We start from the raw sequence: 16,076 nt of genomic DNA on the forward strand, positions 1-16,076 counted from the left end.
ACCAAAAATAGTTTTAACCTGGTAGAAGATTTCAGAGTTGTCGGCATGATGTGGTATGGTATTGAAACCTTGTTACTTTGCAGCAAACGTTTCTGTGTGTTGTATTTACCTGCTGAAGACATTTCTAATAAGAAACCAAACACCAACAGAATGAAGGGGATACTTGCAGTGTTGGGTCCAGTGTGACTTTGCATAATGAAAATATGCAAAAATAAATTACACTCTCGAGTAGGTAAGAGAGAAAGAAATATAATCAAATTGTTTCTGCTGGCTTTTCTTCAAGGTAGAAAACCTGTGTGTGTTTTTTCTGGTCAAGTTTTATATATACTATGGTCTGGGACCTGGCAGCAGGGATTCCTGTGCCTGGGCAAAGTTACTTTGATTTCACCATGCCTCCACCAAGAGGCCCCAGCATAGAGGACTACACCCATTTAGAGGGCAGTGAGCTTGGGTCCTCATCAAGGCCTAGATTTGAGGCACTCTGAACTAAAGTTATGGGTAGAACCAGAACAAGAGCTAAACTCTAACAAAGACTGGGGCTGCAAGGAAACTTTCCACCCAAAGTGGGTTTCCTAGATGTTGATAGCAGATGGCCCTCCCATACCACAGGCTGGGGATGTCCTGACGTTTCACTCACACTCTAACTTGTTCTCACATCACAGAACTTCTAATTTTTATTTTAAAAAGCATGATTTGATAAGCTAAGATAAATACTTTTAAAATTAATTTTAGGCATAAATTACTAATTCTGTTGTCCAGATTCTCAGAGATGGTTAATATAATTTCCCTTTTCCTTTGGCACCTAAGCAAAAATGTGACATAGATTTCATTCTTCTGGTGGTAGAGAGAGGAGTGTAACCATAACCAGAGGTGACCAGTACTAGCCCTGTCTGAATGTGCCTTGCAATCTCTGCTTTTGTATGATGAATTGGTGTTCCAGCAACATTTTGTTTTCCTATGCTCTACCCATATCAATTGCCTTTTTTTTTTCTTTTTTCTTTTTTCCAGCTCTGCCTTGACTTTCTCTGTGAAGCCAGAGACACCTGACGCTGGCAGTTACATTTTAAAGATTATCTGCTCAGGAACATCTGCCCAGAGAAGTCTATTTTCACTATTTTGCACATCTGTAACAACAGCTTGGGACTGGATGAGTTGTTGCCTGGACAAGTGTGTAAAGAGAATTGGTTTAGGCTAGTACTGCAGAAGGGAGCTGTTTGTGAATGGACTCAGATGCATGGAGGTCTGAGAATGATAAATCCAAGGCTTCATCCCACTGGGTCAATGGTCTTTGGGACAAGGCAGAGAGGAGACAGGAGCTGAGGAGACACTGCTGTTTTGGCGTCTATGTTTCAGGTCACAGTCTTGTCAGGTCAACAAAAGTCACACAATGTGAATGGTGCCAAAGCAGACTTGATGGATGTGCATGAATATTTATCCTCTGTCTTTTTATTATAAATTTCATTTTGCATTCTGACAGAGTTGTCATTACACACCTTTTCTGAAAACCTACCAGAAAAAGCCTCCAAATGTGCTTTGTTTTGTAGTACACTAGGCAACAAGCCAAAATGTAAGTTTCAGGAAACCGTTTTGTCACCCTCTTCTTGGAGCTTTCTTCCAGATCTTCTGTGTTGTACTGGATCCAGCCCTTTCAAGCTGAGCTGTGGTGACCCTAGACTTTGTCCTGAGACATGTTTTGGGGCTGCTGTCTGGGCTGTGGTGCTACTGGCAGCAGCACTTGAATTCCTTCGACTGATCATCAGTTGGATGTTATGGATGGTGCTGACCCCTGACTCGTGTCTCGTGCCCTTGTTTTAGACCCTGGTGCTGACTGGTGGGCCAGACTGCCTTTCCCCATTCCCATCAGCTTATAGATAGTTCTTTGGCATGCATCCAAACCTAATGCAGTATAAAGGGAAAGGTCTTCAGGTTCCCAGAGTGTATATACACATGTGGTCAAAGCCCCAGCTCATTAAATTAGTATGTGCAGTGGAGACCAGCTACTGATTTATGTTTTCATCTACGCAAGGTAAATTGGATTGAAACTTCACACTGTTTAAAAAGGAGAGTTGAGATTCTTGCTTACCTTTGAGTTCTAAATTAGTAGGCACATGACTGAGCTTCATGGACCTGAAGAAGCTGGTCCTGAGTTAATACGATGCCTATACCATTGATTTCACTGGAGCCTTTTGTATCAGAAACCACATGTACACAGCCTCACATTGTGAAGCAAGATTAATTTAGCTGTTGGCAAATTATGTGCTGTATAAGAACATTCTGTGAATGACTTGGATTGCAAATTCTACTTATTTTTTGCAATGCAAAGTACCAGTAACATGAACTACTGGTTTCAGCTGAACTTTACAGAAATGTGAATGACGCACCCAAAATAAGGAGATAAATGGTGGAGAACTAAACAACATAAGGCCTACTGAGTCAGATATTAAGATATATCTGACTTGATATAAATTATAACATAGAAGATAGATATAAAAGTAAAGGTTTTAGAGCTTCAGTTCCTCTAAAAATGCAGAAGGGATGGCTTCTCAACAAAATGTTGATTTGTGATTCTCAGCTGTAATTATAGGGAGCAACACAGGAGTGACTACTGGGAATATTTCCATGTTTCAGTTTAATATGTTATTTCAATAGTTCTAAAATCTCTCCACTTTTAGAACTGAAATTCTTGTGCTCTGTCTCTCTTTCTCTTTGAATTGTTGTAGCAATAGCTGAAGTGAAACAAACTTCCCATGATCTACCTGCCCTGGAGAACAGAACCACTCTGGATCATAGAGGTAAATTAATGGTTTGTAAGCTCAGTTTTTGATGTGCTTCCTAACTGTACCAATTCACTTAATGCAAGTGTTCCTTACTCGTATCAGTCAGCTGTAGAAAGATGAAATTTTCTTGCTCTCTGTATTGCTGATAATGTTTTCCTTGAGTAAAACTCAAGGTTTTAAGGTTTTATTCAGTCTTAAGATTGTATTGATCCCAGTCTTCATGTTCATGTGTTCTCCTAGACCAAAAAAAAAATCTTCACCAGTGCCTTTAGACACCATTTACTAGCTGAAAACCACACCACATTTAGCTGCTTGCCCCTGGTCCCTCCCCATATCTCTGCCATCAGAAGAGGCCAAGCAAGCATTCCCTAATGCACTACAAGTAAAGCCAGCCTGGTTAGCTCATATCCATGTTCATCACCAGGTGAAATGAATCTGGCTGCCTTAACTTAAACAGATTAGGAGGTGATTTGTGATCCCTTTTGCTAATGGAGCAGTATGTTGGGTACTTGGAAGACAGCAATAAGCATTAGAGACAGTGCTGTCATCTCCCAGAGGAGCTTCCCTGTAGTCTCAGGTTTTTGCAGCACTCCCATCCTTGAACCCAATCTTGCACCCCTCGACTTCCATATTTTTTCTATGTATATTGCCTTTATTTTTACTTTAGCTGCCACAACTAAAGATATATTTTGACGTTTTAAATGAGTCTTCTCTGTTCAGCTTGCTCTGCCTGTCTTTATTAATTAAACTTGTGTCTTCATATTAGGCTCCTTCAGTTCATCTCTTTTAGTTTCAGCTCTTACTTTCCATTTGCCTTCATTATACTTTGCCATCCTTGAACTGCACTGAACTCTTCCTCATTTCACATCATCCCATACAATATTCAGATCTGCTATTCCTCTGTCTAATTTTACCATGGCTGATGTGAAAATCTTCTTTGCTAGAGAAGCAGCAGTGAGGAGACAGACCTTTCTTCTCTTTGCCACATTCGATCTCACTCTTACATAAAATCCCAGCTGAAAAAGGACATTCTCATCTGTGATCATAACTTCACATTCCTCTTTTTCCTGCTACTCTTCCCTTTGGAATACATTTTAATACATCCTCATCCATGGAAACTATACTGTTTATGTTTGCAATTTTTCAATGTGCTTGGAGTTGGTGTTTTTCAGATGAGCAGTGTATTAAGATTTAATCTGAACCTAGTCAGATAATATTGACCTGCAATGAAAAAGCTGTATGAATGAGATAGCAGCAGACAGGTAAAAGTGCTGAGTGCCAAGTGCTGACTGAAAAATGATACCCCAGAATTTGGTGGTGGAGAGTAGATGGGACATTTATGAATGGAAAAGCTTTTTAATTGTTTAAATATTGTGTTGGGTTTTGTTTTGTTTTGTTTTTTAAAGTTCCTCCATTTTTTTCTAACTTTTCCAAAATTTGCCTGTGCCTGTACAGTGGTACAGCAGCAAACTTCCAGGAGCTCCTTATCCCTCTGCAAGCTACCACATCCTGATACCAACTCTAAGGCCTCTCTGTTTTGCCACAGTAGACTTCCCCAAAATTAAAACAAAGAACTGAATCTAATACTTGGGATTCCTGATGCTTCTTTCTGTGCCCATTTCAGCTATATTTCCTGTTGTTCACTGTTAACTGTCATCAGGAAATGTGTATTTTGGTTCCAAAATCGGGGTCTCCTGAAACAAATCCCTGGGTGTTAAGATATTGCCACAATTTGTGTTAGGGCCACAAACAATGAGTCGGCCCTTGCCCAAAGCAGCTTTTAATCCAGGTCATGTATATGGAAGATAGGAAGTGAAGCTGATTCTGCATGTATCTGAGTTGCCTGGGTTAAATGTGGTGAATAATCTCAGCAAATAGATTCTAAACCTTCCTCTTCAGTTTTTCACAAATTCCAAATTTGGATGCTGCTCAAAATGAAAAGAAACAATTAAAATGCCTTTCTGAATGCATTTGAAATTAAATAAGTTACTGTAATTTCCCTGGGCGAGCTAGCTCTTTGGAGGGGGCAAAAGTTGCAAATGGAAAAACAAACAAACAAATGAGTGAGTAACTGTGGGATGTGCTGCCAGAGAATCAGAAACAAGCCTGATAGAAGGGGGGAGTTAAAAGGCTCTTGTCTGCTGTGGGACAATTTGTAGAAACCAAAATGTGGGAGAGAGTTGAAATGAATAGGAGAAAAAAAATTCCTTTTTTTTTTTTTTTTTTTAATCCAGATAATCAGGCTACCAGGACTCATGATGCTGCTATGAAATAGGACTGACTTCAAGGCCATTGAAAAATAAAATAGAAATTTCCAACTTTGTTGTTCAGGTTCTTCCTTTACAGGGGTCCCTTTAGCCACACAACTAGGAGGTGAGTCCCTTGGTTGCAACTGTGAAGGGGAAGACTGAATGACAGGCCCAAATGCCCCAAGTTAACGGTTAGTGAGCCGAGAAAAGCCTGACTACCAGCCTTTCTTGCCTTCCAAATCCTGGACCAGCGAGAAATCAAGACATGGTTTAGGTCAGTGTAGAGGTACAGAGCATGCTTCACCTCCTATGAACCTCATGGGGAAGCAAAGGGAAGAGTGCTGCAGAGCTGCTGCTTGTCTGCTCTCCAAAGACTTCCTGTTAGGGAGAATCCTCAGTTGTCCATTTAGGGTAGTATTAGAGCTGCTCAGAGCTGCTAAGGCATGCAGAGAAGCTGCACATGGGGCTGAGAGTACAGCTTGATACTCCTCTGTTCATTCACCGGTTACAGTGTTACCAAATGCTCGCTAGAGGTGGGTACCAAGACTCCTGGAATGGCTGAAGGCAAAGCAGGAGGTCTGCTTTTAATGGAAAGGTAGTTTATGCACAGCATTTTTCTTATTATAATGATAAAATGGATATGAAGCAGTTACACTCCAGATCCTTCCTTTTTTTTTTTAGTGCTATTTTTTTTTCCCAGAACATTGAAAAGAAAACAAGCGAAAGGAGGGGAGGAAAAAAAAAAGGAAAAAGAAAACTCCCTTCAGACAACAATCACCTTTTGAGTTAAATTCTCATGCTTGGTCTTAGCCTAGAGGGATTTGTCTTGAGTGAAGTTCGAAGAAAATCCTTTCAGCAGTTTCTGAGTTACTTAAATGTAACCATGGAGGTTTGGATTCAGATGCTTTTTTTTTACTTATATAACTCAAAAATAGCTTTGCTTTAAAACTTTTAAATTAACCCTCCTTAACTTTTCAACTTGTCACCTATCCTACTGTATGGCTTATAAAATTTTAAAGCTAATAGTATAACAAACTCAAATAATGATACTGCAGATGTTCAAATGAATCTTGGGAGAAATAAATTATAGGAGTCACAGTGGGTTGTTACTGAAGAAAGAGTGGCTGCATGCCTTAAACCATGTGTTCTTACTGGTCTGAAAAAGGCCCAATTTTTTCTACTCCTAAGAAGCATAAGTGTGCTTACGTGTGGATTTTAATACTCAGTTACACATACAAAACAAAGCATGTAAGTCCTGTTCCTTTTTTTCCTCCTGATAGCCCTGATTTAGACTTGTCAAAACATTCTCTTAAATTTTCCTGCTTTCTTTTTAGCACAATCCCAATCAGCAGGACCCTTAAATGTCTCCTAAATATTTATGGACTTCAAAGTCACTGAAATGCTCTGTGATTCTCTTACTGTTATTATTTTATTGCCAGAAGATCAAGGCAATGAGAGGTGAAGTGTCTTGGTAAGTAATAGTTTTTCCTTTTTCTTTGTCCAATCCTCCTCTTGCTCTCTAATGTTTCTTCTTTGTCTTCTTTCCAACATTTCTGCCTCACTTACTAGTCCTGTTCTCACTGTCTCCTATCTATCTTTCAACCATCTTTCTCCATTTATTCTTCTCCAACAATTGCACTGAAGAGAGCCCGTGATAGAAATTATTTTTACTTTGGCAGCAGCTTTTTACTTTTATCTTTTCTCTAAATGTCTGGGATGGGTCCAGGCAGCTCTCCCCACTTTCATCATCTCTTCACATTCCTCGTGACCCTGAGCTCTAGTCAGCAATCTGATGTCTGCCATGAGAGCACCTCCCATGATCCAAAGCCACAATCAGACTAAGGTGTTGTAACACCATGTTGCTTTACCTACTTACCATGCTTGCTCTGCTGCTTTCTAGGAACTGCACACCTGTGCCAGGTTTTTCTCACAGAATAATAACAACAGCACTGTCACCTTTTGCACGTCTCTCCTCCTTGCTCCTGTGCCCATCTTCCTCTCCCTGAGCTTTTGTGGTTCAATCTCCTGGCTGGTGCAATTTAGCCAAGATATGGGAAACTTGTATTTAGGCTCTGCCTGGAGGCAATTTGAACTTGAATCTCTTGCCCCCTGAATTAGAACCCTACCCAAGAGATTATCAGCTTTTCTGTGATGAGGGTGACCCGAGTCCTTGCTTCAAATGGCAAAGCTTGCGCTTGACTTTTCAGCTTTGCAGTGGAGACACTCACCTGGGTGGGGAAACCACGTCTGCCAGGGCCTGCCCCAGTCAATGCTTAATACCAAGTATGGAGGTGTTCCCTGGAAGAGGGTAGCAAACCCCAGGTTTCTTGCTCTTAGTAGTGCTTTGAGAGCAAGCACACGGAACAATCAATTTTATCCATTTAATTATTCCACACAAACTGGAACAGCTCCAACAGGATGCACTGGAGAAAGACCCTGTTCAACAAGATCCTTTTAGAACTGTGCTGATCTCACTGGGCTGCTGTGGGTCAGCTCCCTCATACCAAAGAGCAGCCATGGCAGCTGCCTCAGCACCACTGACTTGAAATAGTACTGGGTAGTGAGGACCTGTGTGGCGACTGGAGGGAAGGGAAGTGTGCTCCTGAATGTACTCTGTTATCCATGGCGACAGGTTTGTAGTTGTAGCTGAAACAAACACCTGCCAGTGCTGCCTCAGTTACCATTCTGGACAGGAGTGGCAGCAAATATGTGGTGGAGGGAAAAGAATTCTGTTAAAAGACAGGGCAGCAGGCTGGGGCACTATGAGGCAAATTGCTTTTAAAGGTGGAAACACAATAAAAATTGACTAAAGAGTCTTAAAATACAAAATCAATGCCAAAACAGAGAAAGCCAGAATGACTTCCAGATCTCAGCTATAGGCAGTTGTCCCCCAACATAAGCCAGATACTGTCAGTGTGTGGGAGACATCCAGGAATTTTCTCTCCTACAAAAATATTAGGGACATTATATGTTTTAACTGTAATGGAAAACTAGAGCTCTAGTGCTCAGTTCCAAAGACAAACACTAACCATTGGAAGCGATGCAGTACTCTCTCTCTGTGTGTGTGTGTGTGTGTGTGTGTGGCTGCTCCTTTTCTCCTCGGGATTCTATAGCTTCCTTCATTCTTCGCTTCTCTCATATTACAGAAAGAAGGTAATTTTTCCTGGCCATTTACTAAAGCTCATTAAAGACCGAAGAGAACAAACAATGCTATTCCTTAGAGACTACCATTCAAAGTCATTCTACAATTCTCTGTTCTAATACTTGAGACAAATTAATTATTCCTTAGTGAAAAGTGTATAATTCCTATTCTTCATTTTTGGGGTGGGGAGTGGGGAATAATAATAGGAAGTTTATATCTGAGTCAAAAGCTGTCTGTGCTGAAGGGAAATGAGAAAAAATGTGTGCTCCAAGAAGAGTAAAAGCAATTATTCTAATAATAATTCCAGGGATATTAATGTCTTTTAAAAGTAGATTGCTTTCAAATAAACACCAAAGTTGAAGGCATAGGAAAGGCTGGTTTATTTATTAATCATTCCAAAAGTGCATTTTTCTAAATGAACAAGTGCATGAGCAACTTCGCTGGCACATATTAAATTTAGTTAAATGGCAACTTGTAAATATCTAAAAACTTCTGTAACCAGAGACTAATTTGTTTAACGTGTTGAAAATGTTATGTGGATGTGAGGAGCTACATATTAAACTTCAAAGCAAAATGCTCCAGAGATTACACCATCTTAAAGACTGCATATTGGAAAGGCCTTTATACATTAAACATAAAGGATTTTTAATTCTCTTCTATTTTGTATACTTGTCAATCTGTGTGACTCATGCTTAAGATTATAAACTGTCATTTAAGGTGTGATGTCCATGTTGAGACCTGGACCATGATTTGCAAGGGGCTGGCTTTTCTCTTTCATCTCTATTAATTAATCCTGTTTCAGTTTGCCCAGCGTACACTTCTGTTGACATCACCTTTTCCATATATTTTAAAGAGTCCCCAGAGAGACCTACTGCAGAACAAAAACTGGACAGAGAATACATTTGGAAACCATTTTATTTCTCAATTACCAACCAAAACGTATGGAAAAGATTTACACTCTATCTGATTTACACAATAATTATACTTTGAAAGCTTAGAAATAAATGGCTTGATCCCTGAAATCATTAGTTACTATACCAAATGTAATTGGTGTAAACTAATGAGTTTACTGGATGGCTGACCCTTAATTACTGATTATAGTTAAACTCTAGCCAATCAAAATTTCGTTTACTTATAAAAGTACAGTGTAGTATTAACAAGCATTACATATCCAAGCAAGCAGCTTTATGATTAGTTGTAGCACACAACTCAAGCCTGTTCGGGGCTATCAAAAGCAGCTTTTTAATAAGAGTGCACTAAGCAACCATCACTCTCTTACCTCAGCTTCTATCAGACAAACAGAAAGAAACCACATAATTAATCATCTCATGCACTGGAAATAAAGCATCTGGGCCAGATCCAGGTGGGATACACACAGCCGCCTTAGTCCAAAGAACTGCAAAAGGCTGGGGATCTGCCTTGTGATAGGATAACTGACATGGGGAATTCTGGCTCTCTTGGGGGGCAGTATGGGGTATGGAAATGAAATACTGATTGATTGTGTGCAGTCCCATGTGATGTGGAGAAACCTATCAACAAAACAGGTTTAATAATTCCTTGAACTGAGTAGGATTTCTTGGGCAGATTCAGTATGTAGTAATAGGATATTTGGTTACTGTACTGGCAATCCCAAAAATCCAGAAGTCATGACTCCTCACTATTAGATCAAATGGAGAATATTTTTTAAAGTAAAATACTAAAGGGGAACAAATTATCTTCATTTGTCTCTGGTTGATCTTTAAGAGCTAATGTTTTACTTAACCAGGAACACTCAAAATTCCTACTAAAAAAGCTGAAAGCAGATTTGTATTTAGACCATGATTCCAGAGTTGGGATTTTAAACAGATACACCAAATATGTTAAAATCATAAGACTTTACAGTCACATCCTTAAAGGTACTTAGGTAAATTACTCCATTGAATTAAGGATCTGGAAATTCTCCATCTCCTAAATTGTTCCTTTGAATCCTAAACTTCAGATAGGAGATTGATACCAAAAGGCACAAGCATTAGGAGATCACCTGCTATGGAGATTTAGTTGGAAGAATATATATTTGCTGGAGCTCTGCACTGTGTGCTCTGCAGATGACCCAACAGACCTCACATCAGCAAGGGTTAATTCCGTTGGGATTGCAGGTCTCTCCAATTTCTGTTTTTCTCTATGATGTTGTCTCTGGGGCTTGCCTTTCATAAGGAGCTAGGATCAGCAGAGGAACAACCTTACCTGATGGCCCTTTGGAAAAAGTATTGTAACACTTGTCCATTTGTTAGTATAAACATTTTCTTAAAACACAGAAACTGAAGAATGAATTAGTTCTCTGAATATCTGCACATGGGTTAAAGTGAAATTTATGTATTTACTGAACTCCTGTTTGTGAGATGTGTCTGGGGTCAAGAAAAGGTTAAAGTTGTTTACTGCCTTCAAGCTCTGGTCTTAGAAGTTAATTCAGAACTGTGCTGTGAGCAGCTACAGAGAGTAAGTCCTTGGAGCAGTGAATTGCTGGTTTGATGTCAAGGTCCGTGGGCCTTATTAATAAAATTAGTTTGTTTCTTAAGGAGATCCTAGCAGGGATTTTATGGTTATATAAAGTCATTATACTGTTTTACAACACAACTTTAAAGATGCTTCAGAATGATCAGAGTTTGTGGGAAGGGATCATGCTTTTATTATTTGTGCAATATCCTCAAGCTGTCATAGCTACAGCACTGCCACTTGGATAGCTGCTCTGCAGTTCATAAGAAAAAACAAAGGATCTGTTGAAGCCTAAGTCAGGCAATTAGGACATATCTGTCCAGAGAAAACTCATTGAATTGAATGGATCCCATGTACTTCCCGACAACCGACTCCAATTTTGTAGGAGCTGTATATAAGGGGCAATGAAGGTGTTTAATTACAATTCCACAAGCAGATAGAGAGCCTATGAAGCTCTGCAAGTTCTGCTTTACACAGATCTCTGTTGGAGGATTCAGGAGTGAGCAATTTTGAAAGTCATGGAAAAGGAAGAAGGCATATTTTCCAAAACTTCGAGATCCTGTGAATGCAGACAGAGGAAACACTAGACTACACAAAAACTTTCCACCCTCTGCACAGCAGTGCTGGTAAGAACAATGCTGCCATTTCTGTTCTGTGAACACTGAGGCAACACCATCCAATGCAGAAGGGAGACAAGGAACCATTGATTTGGGAGGAGGGGAGCACACGATGGACAGGTTCACTCTTCCCAGCCTGCCATCCCTACAGCACAGAGGGAAGGAGGGGCTTCTGGAATAACTGGTGGAGCAAGCACCGAAGGGGGCCACTTTCCTCCTCTCCTGTGAACTCTGTATAACTGTTTCTGTGAAAGAAAGCATCAAGCTCCATCTTGCTCATGGAAATACAACATATTTTAAAGCCGTAGTTAATGGATAAACTGTTTTCTGATTGGATGAGCCACACAATAAATCTCTTCCCGAGCCAAGTGCAATGCAGCTTATTCAGTTACAGTGAAATGAGCCACTGTCACTTTGCTGCACTTGCATACATCAGGCAAAATGCTTCCATCTTCATCAGTCTCTTAGTGAAATAGAAATAAAACAATTGTAACAGAATGGTGTCACTGGATCTGTGGCACCTGCTTTAAAAATAAATCTCTTAGCTTTGTCTTCACTATTACTTTCAATAAATGTCCTAGCATTGCCACAGCATTTATCTAGCAGCAGGAAACCATTATCCTATGACAACAATCTATTCCATTAACATTAGCTCTTAATTGTAAGATTGTTTATAAGACAGCAAAAGCTACTGAATCATAGTAGAATGATAAAAAGAGTTATGGTCATGGAGTATAGCAGTCGCTCCAGTTATGAAAAACAAGAGTAGAGAGTTATATTTTTATATGAAAAATAATGTAATATTCTTACGCAATACAATGCTTTTAAATAATGGATTACATCAGCAAAGTAACTATTAAAGAGTTAATGTTAAAAACTGTTAGTAAGAAACTCTTTATTTGATAAATGGTATTGCTAAAAAATGGAATAGAAAGCTTAGAAACTCTCCCTCTTGCTTTTAGCAATGCTGCACTGAGCCAAACAGAGAAATCATAATAACAGAAACACATTTGTCTGGCGGAGTGAACAGAAGAAATGTTGCAGAATTGAGATATGAAGAACCTCACTGCAGAATAGAAGGAGAACTGTCATTCTGATTGTTTGTCATTATTGTTTCATGTCCAGTTAAGTGAACTTAAAGTGACAGTTGTGTCATAACTACTGGCATCTATGTAAATTTCGAATCAAATATGATAGAGGCATTTCTGCCAGACACAAGTCACCAGGCTGCTCTTCCTCTTCATTTTTTGTAACCCTCCATTTTCTCATACTATGCTGGTAGCCCTTAAATTAAAAAGACAGCTTCAACAGGGGATCTTTGTGATGTGTGTGTTTCAGTGCTCAACCTGTACCTTGCTTTCTCTCAGCTTTTTGAAACAACACCCAGTGTCAAATTTCCACCAGAAACAAATTTCCACACAAACATGCAGATGGATTAGCTAAAACGGTGCCTTCCCATTAATGACATATCATACAACAAAACCCTATGAAATTCTAGGTTGAGAACAACCCCTGAAGACCTACAGAGAAAACAGTTCGAGCAAATGTTCTTTCATTGGTTTACTATAGCCCAAGCCAGGTACTGCAGAGGTCATCTCTGTGGATAGGTGCAAAATAGGCAGAAAACATTGTTCATGGACGTTTCCGTAAATTGCAGCATTGTTCAGAGGTCATGGGAACTTCATAAAGATATCAGACATACTTCTCCATTGCAATGAGCTACAGGTAAATGATTCATTTCCAGGATACACTCATAACAGACACATATTCTCATTATATAGGATTTGCTACTGGACACACATCTTTGAAAATAATTTCAATGCAATTATAAAGGTATTTTGTGTAGACAACATCATGAAAAAATATTAAACATGCTATTTATGCACTCGGGGATAATATACTAATTTCTTCTGCATGTTTAAAGTTATTTGGCTAATTAATTAGATAATAAAGGCTAGAGTTAAGTTTTCTTTTTTCGTTGTAACACATTGCATAAATGATAGTGTTATAAACGTACCTCTGCATTAGGTAAGTGAATTTTGGTCAGCTGATTGAGTCAGACTTTTATTTTTATAATTCCTTTCCAGTTGGTCTTTTTGTACTGTAAATTTAAAGTAGCCCAGTGGCTCCTTTTACCTATAATTTAGGCCTGCAAACAGCACCAAATTGTGCTGTCCCACCCTCTCATTTGTTAAGATGACTAGCGAATAGAGGCAACATATTAATGCCAGTATTCTATGAAAGTATCTGTGAAGAAAACATTTTTTACCCCAAGGGGTAAGTTCTATATGCTTTTATATAAGGTTTTTGTCAAAGGATCTTTTCCTTATCAAAGATGGAGACATGTGAATCATAAAAATATTCATATTTGAGACAAAATATCACTCTACAGATATGTCATTACAAAAATCAATTGTCAGTACATGTTCAAGAGTCGCAAATTAATTTTTAACCTATTTGCTTAAAAAATGCCTACAGACTGTGGAGTGTAAAGCTCTCGTTCAAAAGTCACATAGCATTTCCAATTTTAAAATTGTTTTGTGTAGTGAACTTGTTATGACATACACATATTCTAGAGGCCTTTTGAGACTTTTTAAACAAAAATTACATATAATTTCAAACTCTGATATCTTTGACAGTAGTCACGGAAGCCACTTGCAGGACTTTCTGCTGCTGATGGCTTGTGGTAATGTATCAATTTCTCCCATCAGAAATGTGCACTGGACAAATTGGTGAATGTAATTTTCAGCCATATGACATCATTACAAATCTAGCCTTAGCCCTTCCAAAAGTGGACTTTATTGTTAATATAAATATATACCTGTAATTACTGACATTTATATTATTTGGCTCCTGTCCTAAGTTATGGATACAGTGATGATAAAAGGGTCTTGCAAGCCCTTACCTAAGCAAACTGTGCTTACTAATTACCTCCCATGGTTCTAGGTTCCTGTAAATAAAGTTACTCATATATTTATAAGCAGTCAAAATCTATACACATATTTCTAAATGTAGCTTATCTTACTCTTTTGGGCAAACAGTACTGTCTACTGCTTAGAAAATAATGCTAAGAGTGAAGCCATCCAGGATTCTTCCCAGCTTCTGCCAGGAGACGACTCTGCTGTATCATTGGATATCCGACTTAAATACTTAATCCAGGCACATTTCTAAATTGTTTGAGGCCTAAACCAGAAGATCCTATGTAAGTAAAAGGATGCATTACTTTAAAGAAAGAAATGGCTGTTGATTTTTCATCACTGTTTCTGGAGAGACGAGTCAGAGGGTTTGTTTTAAAAGTTTGTTTGTTCAAAAGGTGTAGCTCACAAGACACATGGATTAGCAAAGTGCCACATGGAAGATCTGAAAGCAGCAGCCTCAACATCTCTCTCTAAAGACAAAAGGAAAAGAGAGTCCCCTAGGTATGCAGTATTCAGGGAGAGAACCTAGAGATCCCATAGGAATGCAATATTTAGGGAGAGAACCAAGATTCTTCCTTTCCTGAACAGAGAGATAACTCTGATGAGTTCTGGACTACCTGCTATCTTAGGGGCACATCTAGGTTTAAGAATGATTTGGATCACAGGCTGTAACATTTTCCAGACATTCAGACTGCAACTACTAAGCCAGCAATTTTATGCTTTCCTTTCCCTGATTCCAACAGTACCGCAATATAAGCAGCCAGATTTTCTTCTGCATTGTGTTTTTTATCCATTCAGCCAAAATTAACAGTCTTCTAGGATAACGTATGCCAAGTGAATTTAAATCTTGTGGACTCAAATCGACCTAAAGTTGATGGATACATTCATGCCTACTGCTGAAATCTACCAATTACACAGAACTATGTTAACTTACCATAGAAACATCTCATCTAATAGCACAGATGATGTTGAACTAACTAATTACATTATGGCACATAGACAATGAAAAACATAACGAAGATGACAGCACAGCAACAGCAGATGCTGCACAAAAGAAAAATTAGAAAAATATTGCTCTGCAAAATGCTCTCAGTTAAGGTTTCCTCTGTTAAAATTAATCACAAAAATTAGTGATGATCAGATTTCAGAAAAAGATATGAACATTGTAATGCTATTTGGAAGACATCATTAAGCCATTTAAAACTCCGTTCCTTGAAAAGGTAATTCCTGTTTTTTGTATCACTCTCATTTTTAAGACTAGTAAACATTTTAGTGCCTATGGCAGAGTTTCTTGGTAGAATATCTTTTCCAATAAGGAGAGGTCCTAATGGCTCTCCCAGAGTCTGAATTTGGTAGCTTCCAGCCATTACATGCTTAGATAATTAGACAATGTAGATTTTATTTTAGCTTGGCATTTGCTCTATTCTTGTGCTCTTAACTGTCAGAGAGCTAAAATATCAGTGATTGTTGATTATGTGTAGCGTGCCTTGTTGCTTTATATATTTTAAATTGTACCAGATCCTACATAACAAATCTAAAACTGCTGAGTATGTTTAAATGTAATACGTACACAGAGATTACATCCAGATGATATATTTCATAGACCTATGCTAAAAGAAATTTTAACCACAACACTGGTCCTCTCCCCTCTTTCCCTGTGGGAGCTTTCCATGAGCTGGACTCTGAATGTATCCCAGTCTATGGAGAAAGACAGAAATAGAATTTTCTCCCGTATTTAAATCATACCCGTGGTGCCATTCAAATTTCAGTTTTGTATTTCCTATATATATAGAAGCAAAATCTATCTTCGCTATCCTACGTTTTCCTAAATACATTTCTCCCAGGTAGACGATTTTCCTTTCAATTCTAAATGGTTGCTGGGCGCTGGGCTCCGTGCCCAG

The 16,076-nt window shown here is 38.8% G+C and overlaps 1 long non-coding RNA gene across 1 annotated transcript in view; it reads left to right on the forward strand.

Annotated features, from left to right (window-relative positions):
• LOC146433895 (uncharacterized) overlaps window positions 1-12,570 on the forward strand; it is a 32,671-nt gene extending 20,101 nt beyond the window's left edge. Inside the window, exons 3-6 of the long non-coding RNA XR_014853750.1 lie at window positions 1,009-2,792; window positions 5,012-5,621; window positions 5,727-6,497; window positions 12,220-12,570. This is a non-coding gene — a long non-coding RNA (uncharacterized LOC146433895). The remainder of the gene's footprint in view (window positions 1-1,008; window positions 2,793-5,011; window positions 5,622-5,726; window positions 6,498-12,219) is intronic.
• The last annotated feature ends 3,506 nt before the right edge of the window (window positions 12,571-16,076 follow it).

This window comes from Lichenostomus cassidix, chromosome 8, assembly GCF_008360975.1.
Source record: "Lichenostomus cassidix isolate B80296 chromosome 8, HeHo_3.0, whole genome shotgun sequence".
In the NCBI taxonomy this organism is placed as follows: domain Eukaryota; kingdom Metazoa; phylum Chordata; class Aves; order Passeriformes; family Meliphagidae; genus Lichenostomus; species Lichenostomus cassidix.